Genomic DNA, 19,648 nt, shown 5'->3' on the forward strand with positions numbered 1-19,648 from the left:
TAAACCCTTAGATTTAATATATAAACAATAGTAATGATAATAAATTGATTAAACTTACTTTTTTTTTTAAGTTGGCTTTTTGTAGATTTCAATCAGAAAAAAACATAAAATAGGAAACATCTTCAGTATCTAAATTCCAGAAAGTAACTTTAAATATACAAATAATTTTAACATATACCTGTAGAATATTTCCTTTTTAACTGTCACATTCGACATCTGTTTTGTAGCCTTAAAATAGGAGGTTGCAGATAGTCATTCCAACAGCATTCCATATGACACATGAATATAAAAATCAACATGAGTATTAATTTATTTTTAGGTATGATTTACAAATCCTGAGAACCAATAATGAAAAATTATATACTCCCAAAGGATGAAGGTAATTTGATGGCTGTATAATAAAACTGTGTGCATCCAGGTGTTTTCCATATGTGAGTTTCAAGCTTATGCCTCATTTTAAATACATTTTTGCATAACACAATTTCACAGGACACAGAGAATTGACTACACATACCCTACTTCCCAACTTTCAGTGTCATACCTCTAACTTGATACTCACACGACTAAGTTTCACTTGTGAAACTCAGTCTGTGTGTAGTTCGGATTTACTGACCTGAACAGTACACTGGGATAGGGATTCCTAGCACTATAGTTATCTATGCTGTTAGGAGTCCCTGCCTCCAAGCAACATACTGTTCCATATAGTACCTCACCTAGCAAACCAGTAAATCCAGCCAACACATGGCCGCATTTCACAAGTTACACAATCTCATGACACCGATGCAGGTGAAATGCTTAGTAGAGGAGGAAGTCTCTCACTCCCTACTCTAAGAGTAAGTGGCTCGCCAACCACAAACCACTTCAGGCCTGTGGCCTATGAGCAGCACTAAAATATACAGTATGTGTCCTGGCACAGATGACATCACTTTCTTCTCTATAAAGGAGCATAACTAATACAAGGGGGCATCAGACATGTCAACTCACCTGCTTTTCTCAGGAGTTTCAAGACCTCCTCAGTCCATTTCACCTTGTTGCCGGCTCATTAGTATTCACTGCACTGTGACATCACTTTAGTGCAGTGAATATTAATGAGGAGGTTGCTGGGACATCTTTTATTAAAGCTATAGGGTGCATTCACACAGAGGAAAATGGCGCTGAATTTAGTGTGGAATCCACGTCAGATTCAGCACTGAATCTGACGCGGATTCCACAACAAATTCAGCACCATTTTCCTCCTTGTAAATGCACCCTAAGGGGTAGTTCACACGATGTAACGTGCAGCGTGATCTGGCACGTATACGGCGTGTGAGAGTTTGCGCGCCGTAAAAGCTCCCATTGATTTCAATGGGAGTTAGGATCGTATACGCTGCATCATTTGCGGCTGTGATTTTGTGGCCGCAAAATAACGCGGCATATACGATCCTAACTCCCATTGAAATGAATGGGAGCTTTTACGGCGCGCAAACTCTCACATGCCGTATACGTGCCAGATCACGCTGCACGTTACATTGTGTGAACTCCCCCTAACTTTATTCATTTGGCTCATTAGGTATATTTGAATCCACAATTCAGAGCATACAAGGCTGTTACTTTGACTGAGCCCCAAGCTCTATCAGTTTTGTAGTACCCTCCATAATGTATTAAATATAGAAATATGTCTGTATGCCAGTATATTGTATACTTAATAATATATTTTATAAGCATACAATGTGTTGGTATATTAAGATATTACTCTCTAGGTATCATACATATGGGGGAAAAAGAAAGCTTAGTATGAGCAAAAACATACCTAATGAAAAAAAGATTAAAATGAGGCTTTAGCAATTTTCAGTATCGCCAAAAAATATTTAAAGTGATCACTAAATGTCGTAAACAAAGATGGAGCACTTTTTATTTTAATTATCCAGTAACAATCTGGAGTCTAATATTATGTTATATGAGGATTAGAGATGAGCGAACAGTAATATGTCCGAGGTTCGATATTTGTTTCGAGCAGCCCCTCAATATTCGACTACTCGAATCGAATATCGAACCCTATTATAGTCTATGGGGGGAAAATGCTCATTTCAGGGGTAGGCAACGTTCGATCAAATTACACTTACCAAGTCCACAAGTGAGGGTCGGGCTGGATCCTCCGTGCAGTCTTCTCCTTGCAGCATCCCCGTGGCGTCTTCCGGCTCTTCATTCACTATGCCAGGAATCGAGCCTGGGCACAGCCAACTGCGCATGCCCACACTACAAGCGGACATGCGCAGTCCGCTCTGCCCAGGCCCGATGCCTGGCAGAGTGAATAAAGAGCCGGAAGACGCCGCGGGGAAGCTGCACGGAGAAGACTTCTAAAGGTAGGAGAAGAACCAGCGTTGATTGGCCGACTGTATAGCATTCGGCCAATCAATGCTGGCTCTACATCGAACTTTTGCATTCGAACAGCGAGTGGTACTCGATCGAGTACGAGTATTTCAAATACCGTAGTATTCGATCGAATACCTACTCGATCGAATACTACTCGCTCATCTCTAATGAGGATATATGTAACTGTGCTCTTTTATAAAGACTGCGCCCCTAACAAGGTCACTCTCACTTTAGCCACAATTTCATATTCGTGAATCATCCTATGAAGGGCTCTGCCAGGTTGATGTCTCTGTGCCATAAGGGGGCTATGATAAATGGGGTATAATTTCTAAAAAAGGTCTGGGGGCAGTATGAATATAAGGGGCAGTAACAATATAAAGAGTCATAGAGGTTTTCCAGGGAATAATAAATTTTTCTAGTAAACTTCAATATTCCCTGTGGAAGCCCCTTTAAAAGGGTTGTCCAAGTATTTGACAAATTGCAGGGAAAGCCTGGGAAGATGAAACATAAACAAAAAAGTAAAATAAATAATAATAATAATAATACCTGCCCACCTGTTCATTGTTACCCCAAGGTATAAATAAGAAAGATCTGAAAACAAAGTTAATCTGCACACCCAAACTGAAATAAATACGCAGACGCACATCTGCTGTGACTATAATGAAAAATCTAATACAGAGATGTAGATGTTGCAGCATTGTGCACGTGCTATGAGAAATAGATTACGGTAATTTTTCTAATGATTTTCCTCTCTTTATACTCTATGGCAACTATCTCTCTAAGAACAGATCATCCCCATATCCAACTAAAGATCACTATTTCATATTCATTGCTTCCCAACCCAACATTCCCAACCTTGGTTAACGCTGGTCAGTTGGAGTTTGCGATAGCTAATCTTTGTTTGTTTGTTTGAAAACTGTTTTTATTGTGTACAATGCATTTAGCAATAAAGTAAAACAAGCACGTGAAAGAGAACATACATTGTGCAGGTTTTGTTTTGTTTTTTTGGTTTTTTTTTTTGAGGGGGAAACAAAACAACCGTAAATAAAATAAAATAATAAAAAAAAAATAGTGTAATAAAAGGTGGAGGGGGAAATAAAGAGGGGGGAAGGGATGGGGTGAGGGGGAAAAATTGCTAATCTTTTACCAGTAATCATCAACTGGTTAATAGACATACTCCATTCCCTTGTTATTGGTGGCGTAGTTGTTATCAATTTGCTTGCCAAAATAATACATAGCTATGATTGCCTTACTATGCTGGACCTGACAAAGGTATTAATTTTATATTTACCAAAAGACATAACCATGTCTAGATCTATACTCAGGCTGTACACAGAATTTGTTATTTACATAATTTCAAATAAATAGATACATAGTCTTGGGCACCTCTAGATCATCTATTCACAATCTGCACCTATATTTTGTACAAAAATCCCAATTCTTGTGATTTCATACTGATCATATGTTTATAAAGCTGAAATAATAGTCCCTTTTGCAAAGCTACATGACATAAATTATATAAAACAATACACTCTCCCCATCCCCCATATACTTTCTTAATCCTTGATCATTTTCATCTCAACTTTCAATATGAACATATGAACTACTTAGACATTTGACCAACCCATCTCCAACATCTTTATGCGATCCAAAGAAGAATCCCGCCAAGCAACTGTGTGAGCCAAGACAGTAGGAATTCCTGTACTCCATATTTTTATCCAAACCGAAATTTGGGCCATTATGTAGTACAATTTCCAGTTTGGAATAAGCAGCTGTCCCTTTGTCCACCAGGTTTAGTCAGCACATCCAGAATTGCAAGCACATTATTACCAAACAAAACCAGGGATATTTTGTAATGCATATAATGCTAAACTATTTTTACGAAACTTAATTTCGTCACCATCAAAAGGCTCAACCTTGGACCACACACAAACTTTATTACGTTATCATGTTTGTGGAATATTATATTATAAGTCACTTAATGTTTAGGTGGTAATTTGTGAGGCGTTTACTGGAATTTCAGGTGTTTTCAGGTGGTCAGGTTGAATTCGCATCTGTTTTGGAGGCGTGGTGTAAAATAACAGACAAATAATGCTACATTATAGCTAGTGAGGTCCTTTAGGCACCATTCCTATGCAATATAAATTAATCCAGCACTTCCACTATTCTAACACAGCATAACATTGGAAATACACCTGCAAAGGTGAACAGAGTCCAAGGGTGCATTCACGCAACTAAGTTTCAGCTGTTAAACTTGGTCCATGTGTTGGCTTGCACCTTATGACGGGTAGGGTCTCCTAGCAGTAAAATTATTTATGCGGCCTCCCAGCGACATACTGTCCCATACTGTAATTGGTATAGCTGTCACTCCCATGTGTACACGTTAGCAGAATTTATATTTCCCTTTTGTTCTCTATTTGAGCCCAAATCCATGAAGACTTGTTTCCCATCATTCCAATTCCTTGTGCCACTACCCAGCAATTGTGTCCTCTTTTGTACCACAGCCTCCTCTATAGATTTCCTCCTTGACTATGTGCTTACTAACCACTACATTTTGCCTTAAGAGGTTTTTAATTTTCCTTTTCTGATAGTCTGCATATCATAAATCTTCTTCACCCTTTCTCCCTCCAGTGCACCTGAGACCAGCGGTAATGGCTTACAGTCATCTAAGGAAATCAGAAAGGATATCAAAGAAGTTTAATCAGCTTTAGCTTATTAAGCGTGACCTGTGGGCCCCACTGGCTTATGGGCCTGGTCACAGCTACAACCACTGCAACCTCTATATTTCTGCCAGTGTTTATGGGCGTTCTCCTGGGTCCTGGTGTGACTGCACCCTCAGCATCCTCTCAAGCTACACCTCAGGAGACACACTATGGGGGTATTATTCATTTACAGTATGGTGGTGTTATTGAGTCATGGTAAGGTGGTACTATTAAGTCATGGTATGATCGTTATTGGGTCACAGAATGGTGGTAATATTCAGTTCCTTTTTGGTGGTGTTATTGAGCCACAATATGGTAATATTGTGAACTTATGAGGTCTCCGTATAGTGGTGGACACACGACTCTTCGGGAACAGGGTCCACACCACTGAACAGCAGGACCAAGACAAGCAGCATTTATCACTCATGCCATCAATAGCATTTATAATTATGGTGACATAATTGATTTTCAATAATAATAGGTTTATTGCTGATATACTTCTTCATTAATAGTGATAGTACAAAATCACAAAAGCATCAGCGGTGATGGCTAATCTTGTGTTTTACTGCCGATTACCAGGTCGTACCTAGACTTGCCATTGTTTCAAGTTGCAAGTTCAGCAATTAGCGGCAGACCGTAAGCATTAACCCTGGCCCCTACCATATGTCTAATAGCAGCTTAAAGCCATGTAAAGCCACGACCATTTGCTATCCAACTGCCATAAATGAACGGCACGGGAAGCACAAGGAGGATACGCGGATGTTACCCAAGTCCTGCCTGAGCACCAGCCGTGCTGCACGGCCCCTTTCATTCAATGAATAGGAGACCACAGGTGCAGGGCTGCAAAATTGGACAGGAATAGGACCTGTTCCATAATTTGCAGCCTGGACTGTTGAGCCACACGTGACTGTGTCATTCCCGATCATGTGTATGGGCCCATAGAAGTGAAGGAGTCAGTGTGCTATCCAGGAACAAACCAGGATAGCATACTGAACAGTCATACGGTCGACTGCAAGGGGACTTAGGCTGATAATTATCTGTATAATTAATCAGAAACAAGTGAATCATGATGATAATTAGCAATTGTAAGTTGACATTTAATGGGGTGTTTTCAGACTTACTGCCCTGCTGATGTCCTGGTGAACTTCTGATGAGATTTTGTTTTTACATCTTATAATACAATCTCATGTTATATCACTATATTTCCCACTACCTTGAGTGTCTTTTATATAGACTGCAATTGTTTGCATTAATGGCCATTCCTGACCATTGTAAAAGGCCCTACAATTAGCTGTCAAATGAGCAAAGGTGGCTGATCACGTCTTTTACGTGGGACATAAAGTTATAGTTGTTGGCAACACATTTCCCTGTGCAAAGGATTTATTGTCGAGGGTGATGCAAATTGTAGGGGCACAAACAATCTGGACCATGCAAATGTCCTTTATATGAGCGCCAGTCATCTTGTTTTATCACTGATCGGCTCTGATTTCGGACACAAATCATCGCATATAAAAATACTTTAGACTCTTATCAGAGTGATGTTCATGGTGTATAGTTCCTTAAAAGATTGTAATGGCTCATTATAGTCTCTTATGGAAGTCTTTGATAGGAGTCTGTGATGAAATGTCCTCTATAGCATTACAGAGTATCATTTATAGAGATCAAAAAGGATCTTGGCTCATAGATGTTTGAATGTACACAAATGCCTTAAGAAACAATTTATATCTCAGGGATCTTGGCCAACAGCTTAGTAGATTCCATTAAGCACAAATTTTCTTCTGCATGTTCCTGCTTATCTCCTTCATTGGTTTGTCTATTGACATTTATTAGGTATTGTTTCGTATATTTCTTCTAAAACAGAAAATTATCTTGTCGCCTCTAGACCAATTCAATAATCCATCATGGATCAGCCAAAATATTTTGCCTGAAGGAGAATGCATTCTCAGTTGCTCAATTGACTTTTAAACAATATAGTTCAAGAGAGTGAATACTGCAATATATTTATACTTGAACTTTTTAGATTAGTCCTACATTCCTTTTTCGCTTCACATTTATTAATATTGTAGAAAATAGGTCAAAACAAGCTCTAGAGCTCCTGTGGTGGGCCATCCTTGTCCAGTATTTTGTAAAACTGTCCTTCCAGGAACCAGATATGGCTCCTAAATTAGTAGCGCTGATGATGCAGCCCACGGTACATTGGGCATCAAATAATGCTTCATTCCATAACACAGAAGGAATCATACAGGGATTAGCATAGACACCACATAAAACTGATGTATGCAGAAGCCCTAAGACCCTAATCATACATTGTTACTTATGTGCTTGTTCCGTCCATATTTTTAACAGATGGAACATGAACACATTGAGGCAACTAAATTAATAATACCTCATTTTTAATCAGTACAAAATTAGACTAGACAGTCTAGTCACCAGATTGAGTTTATTGCTGATTGAAAATCTGGTGTACTTTTATACTAACCTTCCATATCCTCTTCTGGGCCTATTAGAAGCTTCTAGCACTCCCTCTCGGTCTCATTGTTGACGTAATGCGCCCGGGGACACTGCTGAAGCCCAGTCAGTGCTAAGCATGGACCCAGGGTGCATGACGTTACCAAGAGAGCACTGGATGCTTCAAGGAAGCCAAAAAGAGGTGACGGAAAGTGAGTATAGTTTTTTTAAAAAATTTTGTCACATTTCCTAGGCCTCTACCTAATATAATTGGGGTTCTGAAGAGACCCTAGAGTGTAATAATTTACCTCAATGCATATCGCAATGGCCATGTTAGTTTGCCCATCTCTAGCCCTGACTATTAGTTTAACTGACCGATATTATGATAAAAAAACTGATTGTAAAAACAAATGAAAACGGATAGAAACTGATGTCAATCTGTTAATATAGGGTCAATGTTACGCTAGCAATGGCCTATCCATTGTTTGTGCGCATCAGAAAAACAGAACAACAGATAGGTGACTGCTTCGACAACAGTCACATACAGCTCAACAGACCCCATTAACTATACTGGATGGGACAGAGTCTCCAAACAAAGACTCCAACAGAGATGTGAACGTAGCCTTAAATAGAAGCAGTTTTTATTTAATATTGACTCTATGTAAATGGATGTTCATCAGTTTCCATCTCCTGTCATCTGTTAGCACCTGATGTTTTATACCAAATTGCCTGATTTGGAGTTGGAAAAGGAATTTTTCTCCTGATATTGCAATTGCCATCAGCCTCATCATGTTTTATACGTTCCTCTGTGTAATAGGACCTGTTTTTGCCACAGAATCAGTCTTATTGATGTGATAAGTCAGGGTTAATGTCTTAATGATCTGTCTATATTTGCAAGAATCTGCATAACTAATCATATGCTAGTTTCAAGTCAAATTTATGTATGAGATAGTCAAGATGATTGTCTCTAAGGGAGGATTTCTTGACCACCATAGAGTCTCCAGAGCTCCCTATAGTCACTTGAAGCTCATAATCAAGGATGCAAAACCAAGACTGAAAAAATATTAGGAGCTTATCATTAGTACAGGTTTACATAGGTTTTATGCGACCACCACTGGATATTTACTGTATGAGGATTTTGGGGATTGATGTAAATAATTCTTATTAATAATTCTACAAGAAAAAGATTATAGGCTTTGAATGATTTTTATGATATTAATTTCCCATCAGCAAGTAAACTAAATATTGCTTACCTCAAGAGACTAAAACCATATAGATCGCTATGTATATGCTCTGTATATCGCTATGTATATGAGTAGGTATTCGATCGAATACTACGGCATTCGAAATATTCATACTCGATCGAATACTACTAGCTATTCGCAGTATATATTCGATTCAGAACCAGCGTTGATTGGCCAAATGCTATACAGTGTATAGCATTCGGCCAATCAACGCTGGTTCTGCAGCAGCCTCGTCCTTGCTAGTCAGGAGAGCTGGTTGCTTGCTGTTACGAGGGAGATGATTTTTTCTAATAGGAATGAAATGACCAGCATTGATTGGCCAGTGTACAGCATTCAGCTAATCAACGCTGGTTCTGCCGGAGGCTCGTCTGTGAGGAGGCGGAGTCTAAGAGCGGACCACAATGGAGACTGCTGTGGTCCGATCTTAGACTCTGCCTCCTCACAGACGAACCTCCGGCAGAACCAGCGTTGATTGGCCAAATGCTGTACACTGGCCTATCAACGCTGCTCAATGCATTCCTATGAGGAAAAAGTCAGCTGCCTTGTAACAACAAGCTGCCAGCTCTCCCGACTCTAGCAAGGATGAGCCTGCTGCAGAATCAGTGTTGATTTGCAGTAGGCTCGTCTTTGCTAGTCGGGAGAGCTGGCAGCTTGCAGTTACGAGGGAGCTTACTTTTTATCAGCGGAACTGCAAGCGCTGTGCAGTTAAAGCGCACAGACCCCATAGACTATAATGGGGTCCGTGTGCTTTAACTGCACAGCGCTTCTACTAAACACTCTCCTCCTGCTTCTTGTGGACTTGGTGACTCTCCTTTAGTTGATTAGTGGTTTCCCCTGAAATGAGCATTTTTTCCCATAGACTATAATGGGATTCGATATTTGATCGAGTAGTCGAATATTGAGGGTCTATTCGAAACGAACATCAAATCTCGAATATTTCACTTTTCGCTCATCTGTAATATATAGATAGATGTATGCATAAGACTGCAATTTTAAGGCTGGGATTGCTGCTATGGCTTCTCTCCTTGTTCAGTTGTGCTGATATATATATATATATATATATATATATATATATATATATATATATATATAAGCTCACTACCTACTGAATGAAAAGTCAGCGTGCATGGAGAGCTGTTTCCATTACAGCAAGGAGAGAATGACTGTCTCCTACAAGTTACTAAATCTCGAGTTAGAAAACAAATACTATATGAAAGGAAAGTAGAGATTCACAATGAAATTGTTGTTGACGAAACAACAGTTATTTTCCCTGTCTTACCAGTAAACATACCCTAAGGAACGTGTTATAATCGGTTGGATCCCACTATTGACACATATTAGAGTGTATCCTGTTGTACTTAATAGGATCCACCATTAAACTCTACTGTCTAGTGTTTTTGGCCATGGCTAAAACAGTCCCTGTAAAGTAGATGAGAGTGTAGGAAATTCCATCTACACATTGCTAAAAAAAATACCTGCAGCAGAAGTCCTGCAATTTCCAAAAAATGTTGCGTTTTTGAAATTGCAGCATGTCAATTATAACCACAGAAATGCTGGCGGTTTCCCTGTAATTATATTTGAAGCAGAAAGTCCATAGAGGAAAGGTCAACTTCAAGCAGCACTTTTGTCTCTACATGATTTGTGCGGACACCGCACGGAAAACACACGGACCCCATTATAGTCTATGGGGTCCATGTGGTTTCATTGCTCACTGCTTTTTAATGTGTTCAGTATTCCGTTCGGGGGGTCCCCAAGATGCGAACATAATGTGAGCCTGAGATACATATATAAAATGGAACACATGCAAAGGTCTCAGCAAGAATGGTGGAGGGTCTGAAACATAAAATATATCAGGAGAGGCTTAAAGAACTTAAAGAGGACCTTTCATCAGATTGGGCACAGGCAGTTCTATATACTGCTGGAAAGCTGACAGTGCGCTGAATTCAGCGCACTGTCGGCTTTCCCGATCTGTGCCCCGGGTAAAGCACTATGGGTCCCGGTACTGTAGCGCTTTAGTGTCAGAAGGGCATTTCTGACAGTTAGCCAGGGATGCCCTTCTGCCCAGCAGCGCCTATCACGCTGTGCTGTGGAGCTCACACAGTACAGCGCGATAGGCGCTGCTGGGCAGAAGGGCGTTCCTGGCTAACTGTCAGAAACGCCCTTCTGACACTAAAGCGCTACGGTACCGGGACCGATAGCGCTTTACCCGAGGCTCAGATCGGGAAAGCCGACAGTGCGCTGAATTCAGCGCACTGTCAGCTTTCCAGCAGTATAGTATAGTTAGCTATTGTGACCTGTGGTATATAGGAGACTGGTGGATCATTTGGATCAACTAAACCAAGATCTGTGGAACCTCATATTATTAGTGATCACTTCCAGACGGCTTTTTGCTATTTGTGAATTATAATTTAGATATTACATCAGCTTATGGGCTCATTCAAACAACAGGATTTCACAGCCTTGGGCTGGCCATGGTATTAATGGCCAGCACATCGTCCCATAGACTTTAATGGATCTACTGACATGACTTGTTTTCATGGTCTGTGTAATCATCAGTCTGAAAAAAAATGGACATGCTATTTCTCTGGTAATTTTCAGGGATCCCTCAATAGATTAATTCCTATGAGGAATCCGTAAAAATGGATCACCCTTGTGTGCACACCCGGCCATGAAAAAAGTACTTTTTAAAGAACAGATCCTCCAAGATGTCTATGGTTCTACACAGTCTAAAACCTACACTTAGGTTTAGCAGGATATTGACTTGTCCCATACATTGCAATAAAAGTAATAAAGAGAAATTTCAGGACTTGAGTTACTCAGTACAATGAACAGTTAAAAGAAGAGTCAAAGTTCTCATAGTATGAAATGTTTCTATCCATACGGTTTATTTTCGTAACCTTAAACTTTGCTGTGTAATAACACCAGTTCAGGGTGGGTGGGGGGATCGCACATTGCTGACAGCTGTTGTACTGTAGTGCGATACTTAATCAGGTGCCTATAAGGAAAATATATTTTGTAGCAACCTTCCAAGTTACTGAAAAGTAGATGTAATAAGAGAGGGCAGTTTCAGATTTGATCCCCAGCATTTCCATAGAAACATGTGGAAGATATAATGTTGATAGGAATTCATTAGGTGCAACTGGAAGGGAATGATCTTGGTTGGGGAATATTTCGTGCTGATTATTTCGGGAACTTTGGAATGGCTCCAATAACATTTTAGTGACTTTGAAATATACAAATATACATGTTCAGGACCTGCAGGATATAGATATTCATTTATTTCTAGAAATATATTTGTACTGTGTTGTCATGCATTTTGTCGCCTATATAGAAAAAGTCAGATCTTTGTGTTATGTAATGATCTTCTTTTATTAGACATTACCGTATAAATCAGGCATACATTTATATCTAAAGTGCATATCTACATGATATTTTAATATCATGTACATATTAATATTGTTGTAATTCTGCTTAAAGGGAGCATGTCGCCTAGTGATATTGAACAGATTGATATGTAGTTTTTGTGCAAAAGATACTGTTTCCCCTGTATTTTCTTCATTTATATCATTGAAGTCATGGGGGTGGTCCTGTCAGTGGTTGACTGCCTTCACTGTACGCACAGTTATACGTGGATGGCTGTCAATCACTGATGGGATTGTCCTTATGACTGTCACTAAGCATATAAAGGGCAAATATATAAATAGAAATATGACTAATTATATTGAATTATTCCCACAAAGCATTGTCAAGCTGTTCAGCTCCTCCTACTCTATAATGTCTGCAGGTTACAATACATTTTCATGGTCATATGTTTTTCTCTAATTATATCATTTTCCATCTTTTAATACTTTATAACGCTCTCCTCCTTCCTTAAAGGCAAGAGGGTGGAGAGCTAACAAGAACTCAAGCTCTCCATACTCTCTCCTGGCCCCTCTGCTGTGACTGATGTCCATCAACCCTGGCGTTGTCACTGCACCTCCCTGACCAGGCACATCAATCATGTCAGGGGTGGGGGGGGGGTGGAGTGCTTGAGTTATTTCATTAATTTTCACCCCTTGACCTAATTTGCATACAAAAAGTGTTTTCATTCTGTGGATGGCGGCAGCAAACTTCCATTATAAAGACACTGGGGGACAATACAGGAGAGGCGCTATGATTTACTGACAGTAATTTGGGGTTAAAAAGGAAATGACAGGTTCTCTTTAATTTTATTTAGAAAGAACTCCAAACCCCCTTCAGACATACAATTAAAAGGGTATTCTAGCCACAAGTGAATAGGCGATAACCTGCTGATCAGCAGGGGTCCAACCACTAGGACCAATCATAAGAACTGGGGAGCCTCCAGCAAAGACGTGAACATACTCTAAATGTCTAATAATATACAGTATATTGCAATTATTCATGAAAGCTTTAAACATAAAGTAAGTCTTTACACGTCACTACTGTATATATTTTTGGTTTATCTTTCATTGTCAGAAATAATAATAATAATACATTTTATTTATATAGCGCCAACATATTCCGCAGCGCTGTACAATTTATAGGGTTCAGATACAGACATACATAACAAAGAACGTCATTTCACACAATGGGACTGAGGGCCCTGCTCAAAAGAGCTTACAATCTATGAGGTAGAGGGGGTGACACAAGAGGTAGCAGGGGCGGCATTGCTTATACAGTGTTCAGACAATTTTGTGCATTAGGAATTGTGATAGGCTTGTCTGAAAAGATGTGTCTTTAGTTTGCGTTTGAAACTGTAGAAGTTGGGAGTTAATCTTATTGTCCGGGGTAGAGCATTCCAGAGAAGTGGTGCAGCTCGGGAGAAGTCTTGTATACGAGCATGGGAGGTTCTGATAATAGAGGATGTAAGTGTTAGGTCATTGAGTGAGCGGAGAGCACGGGTTGGGCGGTAGACAGAGATGAGGGAAGAAATGTAGGGAGGTGCGGCATTATGGAGAGCCTTGTGGATGAGAGTAATAACTTTATATTTTATTCTATAATGAATAGGCAGCCAATGTAGTGACTGGCACAGACCGGAGGCATCGCTGTAGCGTCTAGCCTGATAGATGAGCCTGGCCGCTGCATTCAGAATAGATTGTAGAGGAGAGAGTTTAGTGAGGGGAAGACCGATTAGTAAGGAGTTACAGTAGTCAAGGCGAGAATGAATCAGAGAGACAATAAGTGTCTTTAGTGTATCTCTGGTAAGGAAAGGGCGTATTCTGGAGATGTTTTTGAGGTGGAGGTGACATGAACGTGCGAGTGATTCAATATGAGGGGTGAAGGAAAGGTCTGCATCAAATATGACCCCAAGGCAGCGGGCATGCTGCCTAGGAGTTATAGTAAGGCCTGAGACTGCAATGGATATATCAGAGACAGATCTGTTAGATGGTGGAAACAGTAGTAGTTCAGTCTTAGAGAGATTTAGTTTCAGATAGAGCGAGGACATGATATTAGAGACAGCAGAGAGACAGTCACTGGTGTTCTGTATGAGTGCAGGGGTGATGTCACGGGAAGATGTGTATAATTGGGTGTCATCAGCATAAAGATGGTACCTGAAGCCAAATCTGGCGATGGTTTGTCCAATGGGGGCTGTGTAGAGAGAAAAGAGCAGGGGGCCGAGGACCGAGCCCTGAGGAACCCCAACAGCAAGGGAAAGAGGGGAGGAAACAGAGCCCGCAAATGATACACTGAAAGTGCGGTCTAAGAGATAAGAGGAGAACCAGGAGAGCGCAGTGTCATTGAGGCCGACTGAGCGGAGCATAGTGAGGAGAAGTTGATGGTCAACAGTGTCAAAAGCTGCAGAGAGGTCCAGAAGAATAAGAAGAGAGAAGTCACCATTGGATTTAGCCTTTAGTAGATCATTAGAGACTTTTGTGAGAGCTGTTTCAGTAGAGTGCAGAGCGCGGAAACCAGATTGTAAGGGGTCAAGCAGAGAGTTAGCAGAGAGATAACGGATTAACCGAGAATAAACCAGGCGTTCCAAAAGTTTAGAGATGAAGGGGAGGTTAGAGACGGGTCGATAGTTAGCAGCACAGGATGGGTCCAGGGAGGGTTTTTTCAGTAGCGGGATTATCAGAAATGTACTCCATAGAATTCTATTCCTTATATGAAAATAAAAACTTTCTAACTGTAAAATATAAAGTCGATCTGAAAATGAAATACAATTAGCATTACATTTAATGGAAGAATATGATGTAAAATACCAGGGGTCCTGTACACTAGAATTAGGAAGGAACAGATTGCTATCATTGCTTCGATGTGGCTTTGACAGACTTCCTGCTCCACATACAGTATAAGATGAAGTGTTGGGTTTCTGCAGGCAAGTTTGCAATAATGCATACTTATTGCTCATTTGCATTATTCCATCTTTAAGTAGCCAGCAAATAAGTCACTGGGGAAAGTAATGTTGCTGAAATAGCATCCAGTAAGTTTATACCCGTCTATTCATTTTATGGCGCTGTTAACATGCTGCTAAATTTAGGAAACCACAATTCCAGTATGCTTTGTGGGTTTTTTCCGAAACACTTGAATATGATGCAGCCCCAATGAGTAGGATTAACACCAGCTGAGAAGCCTATTATATGGCTCAGTGCTGATCAATAAACCAGTAATGCATATGCTAGGCCTTTGAAGAAATTAATGGCGTTATTCACACTGTAAGTAATTATCCTGTTGGGGCAGGCTTTTCTATTTCTAGCAGCTTCAGGATAATTGAAATTCAATATGATCCTGTCATAAAAGTTTTATTCTCTCTTTAAAGTAGTCAAAAATTCATAATTTTGTCCTAATATGATTATATTATATGGTGAATGCTTAAATTTAATGTATACACTTCAGATGTCTAGTGGAAAGCTAAAACAATGGCCACAAATAGTTTGGGAATTCAATTAAAAACATAAAAACCTAAGCTATATCACAAACCTAAAATTGTATTTTCTTTCTTTCTTTCTTTCTTTCTTTCTTTCTTTCTTTCTTTCTTTCTTTCTTTCTTTCTTTCTTTCTTTCTTTCTTTCTTTCTTTCTTTCTTTCTCTCTTCCTTCCTTCTTTCTTTCCTTCTTTCTCTCTCTTTTCCTTCCTTCTCTCTTCCTTCCTTCCATAGCATAGCAATACTAAACTTATATAGCGGTTTGTTATATTATGTGTTGATATCTATATAAAAATAGAAGTTTGAAAAAAAAAATGATATGGATCATCATATTCTGATACTGAACTGAACTGATGAACTTTTTTCAGTTTACAGAGCTGTATAAGGGTAAGTTCACATGGAGGAATCTGGTGTTGATTTTGAGGTGGATTCCACTTCCGCTTTCTGCCATGGGATGCACAGGGCTGCTAAGTGGAGAGCAATCTGAGGCAGAAGACTACCTCAAGCTAAGGCTCCACATAGTGTTCCGCAGCAAAAAAACGTGCTTTGGGAAAAACTACGCCAGCATCGCAGTTTTCCCCGCAATGCTTTCTGCTTCCATTATACCTACAGGGAATCCGCCGCTGTATCCCTAGATATAATTGACATGCTGCGATTTACAAACCCACATTGGCTTTGGAAATACCAGCGTGTTCACTGTGTGTATTTTACCGCACTGTGGGGATGGGATTCACTAGAATCCCATCCACTACATAGTGACTGTAAAATGCCACGTGGGGCCCTGGCCTTATATTCCTCTTTGCTTTCTGCCATGTAAAGTTTTTTTTGTCAAAAGTTTTAGTTTTTATTTATTCCATTTGGGGAGATGTATGATATTTTGATCACTTTATTTTGAATCAATTTACAGCATTTTGCGATCCAGGCATTTTTTTTTCTCTATTACATTGCTCACCATATTGTATGAATGAATGAATGATTGAAGTTAGGGGGATATTGTAGCGCCCTCTATTGGTTTGCAACACTGAGGCACCTGACTACCTAATTACATCATGGAAGACAGATTTGCATATTCTTCCCATGAATGAATTAATATATTTATATTTTAAAGGAATCACTTTTTTCCCTTAAGGCTAAGGCCCCATGTGGTGAGCCACAACAAAAAATCACTGTGGGAAAAAATGTGACAGAAACACATCACATCTTTCCCCGCAGCACTGTTCACACAAAGTCCGCAGAGTTTTCATAGGCAAACTTTTGCTTCAATTATACTTATAGGGAAGCCGCAAAAATGCAATGGTGAGATGGGATTCGCATTACAGAGACTGTAAAATGCTAATTTTTTTGCAGGGACACATTAAAGCCATGTGACCATTGGGGAAGGTTTGTTCATGGCTTATTTTTTTATTCCCTAGGTCAGTAGGAGGCAACAAATTTCTAAAGTTTAGCCCCAACTCTTCCCTTCATCCATGTCCTCTCTGGTTCATAGCTAAACATAATGTACATATGTCTTTTAAATTATGTAAAGTGTATTTCAGTAACAGACAACGTTGGGTCTCCCCTCCGAAGTTTACGGTTGAGGCCCCACTTTGCAGAAGATACCTTTTTTTTGTTGCAGATTTTACTCCTCTTTTTGAGCCAAACCAAGTACCTATAATTCTCCATTATGCTCAATACTCTCCTGGCTTTGGCTCAGAAAACTGCAGCAAAATCTGCAATGAAGGTGCTTTTCCACAATGTGGGGTCTTACACTAAAACTAATTGCGCAACTATGGAGGAAGCACGGGCCAGTTGCTGAGGAAACTGATGGATGCAGAATCCTTTCCTGCAAAGCCCATGTTTAGGTTAGGCTTTGTCTTCTAAAGGAAGTTCACCTGCCCCTACAAAAGCTCCTGTGTAATCTAAAGATTAAAAACTACAGAAAGAGGATATCTATAGGAAAACCACTGGCATTTCCGTAGGTATAATTGACATGCTGCAATTTACAAAATTGCAGCATTCCCGCTGTGTGTATTTTTCTGCAATGTGTGGATGGGAGTCACTAGAATACAATCCACTTTGCAGGGACTCTAAAACACCGCAGTTTTTGCCGCATCATTTACGCCACCTGGGGCCTCGGCTTAAAGGGATATTCCTATCTCAGACATATATGCCATAAGGATCTATATAGGAATACCCTATTAACCCTGCTTACTCCAGGACTTAAGGGGTTGAGGAGGTTGCAGCACCCACCAAATGTAGCTTTAAGATCGGACCCTATATCAGGATACTGGAGAGGTTTTCAATAAGTTCACTTGCAACACAGTGTTAATTTGTCTCTGCTGAAGACAAAGCCTTGACCGTCTGGAGTTCTGTAAGTCTTTTACAAAGCGACGATCAAATATGTTAGCAGAAATGAAAAACCATCTGTCATTCCGTTCCAACAGCACAGAGCAAGCCGGGGCCTGCCATGCCTCAAGCTTCTAATTACAAATCATGACAGACTTCTAGAGCGGACTTCAATGTGAAGACCAAGTTAGTAATTTTATGGAGATCTACATGCTTGATTGTAAACAAAGAGCCAGCCAAGAGCGAAGGAGAATGGATTGGTCATGGTTAATAAAGACGTTAGTATATCAGACAACTATCAGACTTTGTAGACCCTGACAGATATTAGATACCAAATAAAGTTGAGCAGGCTTTACACATTACAACTTCTTGAAGGTGCAATTTTCACTACATTTTTGGAAGGAAAATACATCTCATATATAATAAAGTAAAAAGGGATGTTTCCATTAGCTTTCAAGATGCTGGTGGACTGGACTCTTTTTTCATCTCATATACAAGTTATTATTATTATTATTATTATTATTAGTGTGCAGCGGATCGTGGACCTACTGAGATTCCAATTCAGTTTGGCTTTGGGCCACCTCTAAGATTGTGGAATAAGAAGATTCCCCAGTATTCACCCTTTAACCCCCATATGGGGAGCTAGACCCATGCAGGGAGTCTGCCAGGCCGCTATATACAAGGTGGTCCCGACGTTGTTAGCAGCTGAACACCAGATTATCAGACACTCATACAGTGGGATGTGGGAATTAGCTTGGTAGCAGTGGCAGAGCAGGCCCAAACAGTCAGAGGCAGGTTGAAAAAATGGGTTTTACCAAGTTGTGTTCATTTTGAAATACCTAAAATGAATACATCCATGAACTCAACCAAAAGACAAAGAAAAAAACCTGCTCGTCTGAGCACTAACTAAACACAGTTGTTTCTCACTATATGAGTGTCCTTCTACCGGTCACGTATTCTCACCAGAAAGTCAGCGTTTTCAGACAGACCCAGATACTTCTTCTTTCTCCCAGGGTCTGCCCAGCGGTTCAGGCTCTGCAAGCTTTTATGGTCCAGAAACAAGCTCAGGTCTCACACCTGGGTTCAGGTAAGCTAAATAGCAGCACTGGACTACATTTAGCCAAGGAACCTAGGAGAGATATATCGACCCTCCAGCACCCTGCCTATCACCTTCTCACAGGGATATAGACTAAAATCGGGAATGTAGAGAATACGTCTACAGAGTTAAAACAAACAGGTGTTTATGACTGGTAACAGAGGTATAGATTCAGGATCAGACCAGAACATCCAGAAAACAGTGGTCTGATAAATCAGGAATACAAAGAAGGAAATCAGGACAAGTAGCAGAATCTGGAGGGTCACAGGTAGTAGAGGTGCTAAGATAACAAAAACCTAAACGCCACAGGTAGTAGAGGTACAGTACATACATAACAGTAGACCACAAGCCTGTATGCTACAAGTAGCAGAGGTATAAACATCAAATAGGCCTGTGGGCGACAGATAGCAGAGGTATATACATAGCTGAAGCCAATAAGTCACAGGTATAAGAGTTATAGCAGAAGCCCCTATACCAAAGTTTTATAACAGAAGCCCAAAGGCCACAAGTAGCAGAGGTAATGCCATAACAGAAGAACATACATGTCCACACAAGACACATAGACAAGGATACAAGGAAAAAGGAATAATGTGTCCATAGAATTATGAATAAGAAT

This window comes from Leptodactylus fuscus, chromosome 2 (assembly GCF_031893055.1).
Source record: "Leptodactylus fuscus isolate aLepFus1 chromosome 2, aLepFus1.hap2, whole genome shotgun sequence".
Classification (NCBI taxonomy): domain Eukaryota; kingdom Metazoa; phylum Chordata; class Amphibia; order Anura; family Leptodactylidae; genus Leptodactylus; species Leptodactylus fuscus.